Source organism: Micropterus salmoides, unplaced genomic scaffold (assembly GCF_014851395.1).
Source record: "Micropterus salmoides isolate LMB-PRFRI ecotype aquatic unplaced genomic scaffold, ASM1485139v1 Ms_hic_scaffold_4650, whole genome shotgun sequence".
Lineage (NCBI taxonomy): Eukaryota > Metazoa > Chordata > Actinopteri > Centrarchiformes > Centrarchidae > Micropterus > Micropterus salmoides.
This window is the reverse complement of record NW_024044096.1, coordinates 3654-4898: the sequence shown is the minus strand read 5'-3', so window position 1 is coordinate 4898 and position 1245 is coordinate 3654. Positions and strand designations below refer to the sequence as shown.

Genomic DNA, 1245 nt, shown 5'->3' with positions numbered 1-1245 from the left:
CTCAGCAGTTGTTTAAAGACAGCCTAATGCTGTAGTTTGCTACTGTCCACTATACTAACGAGGACGCGCCAACGCTGACCTTGGCACGTGTGTCGGGCAGACTCTGCCCGTCATTTTGTCACGCAGCGTAGCGCAGGGCGTTGACTTCAAGCCCTCACTCTTCTTCGATATGACCCTTTTTGGCGATGAGGCCCGATTGACACTGCTCTCCTTTGGCCAGTGCAGGGTGCAGAGGAGCGGTGTAGTGCGGCAGAACTTGGTAGGCTGAAGACCAGCCGAGCTGCTGCACGCTGGATTAGCTGCAGAGGTCGGCACATGCAGGCTCAGCAGCCAGGAGCCAGTTGCGGGAGTTTAGGCCCGAGATGATTATGCAACTTGATCCCATAGACACTCAGCAGTTGTTTAAAGACAGCCTAATGCTGTAGTTTGCTACTGGAGCCAGGACCGCAAACAGTCGCGATTTTGTCGAGGGGTAGCTGGGACACCTTTGGAGTGAGGGAGTATCAAGCCGATTGGCAGTAGCAGGCTGGGTTAGGCTTTGACCATGCCCGGGGGTAGGATGCGTGTGAGCCAATTGCAGATTCTCTCCAAGTTGTCCTGTAAACGCGCTATAAAAAGCAAACTGTACTCACTCAGATTTTTGACAGCCGCCAATGTATAGCTCCGGGGTACACAATACAACACGACTTGCTAATAAAGGCGACAGACAGGAACTGAGAAATTGACTCATACAGTCAAGTGTTGCTATTGCCTTTTTCTGCTTGGCTTATTGTCTTTTGTTAATGGGGAAGCTAAGCTATCCTCGCCTCGGTCGGACAGCGGCGTCACGCTCGATGCTGCTGTTATTCTTTTGGTCTTTCTTGGTGAATAATCAGCAGCTGGTAGAAAAGTCCAGTCTCCCCGTCGGGGAATCGAACCCCGGTCTTCCGCGTGACAGGCGGAGATACTGTCCACTATACTAACGAGGACGGCGCCCACGCTGACCTTGGCACGTGTTCGGGCAGACTCTGCCCGTCATTTGTCACGCAGCGTAGCGCAGGGCGTTGACTTCAAGCCCTCACTCTTCTTCGATATGACCCTTTTTGGCGATGAGGCCCGATTGACACTGCTCTCCTTTGGCCAGTGCAGGTGCAGAGGAGCGGTAGTGCGGCAGAACTTGGGTAGGCTGAAGACCAGCCGAGCTGCTGCACGCTGGATTGCTGCAGAGGTCGGCACATGCAGGCTCAGCAGCCAGGAGCCAGTTGC

At 54.1% G+C, this 1245-nt stretch overlaps 1 non-coding gene across 1 annotated transcript; it reads right to left on the bottom strand.

Annotated features, from left to right (window-relative positions):
- Positions 1-896: 896 nt before the first annotated feature.
- trnad-guc lies at positions 897-968 on the bottom strand. Its single transcript has one exon. It is a non-coding gene; the product is annotated as a tRNA-Asp (tRNA).
- Between the last annotated feature and the right edge of the window lie 277 nt (positions 969-1245).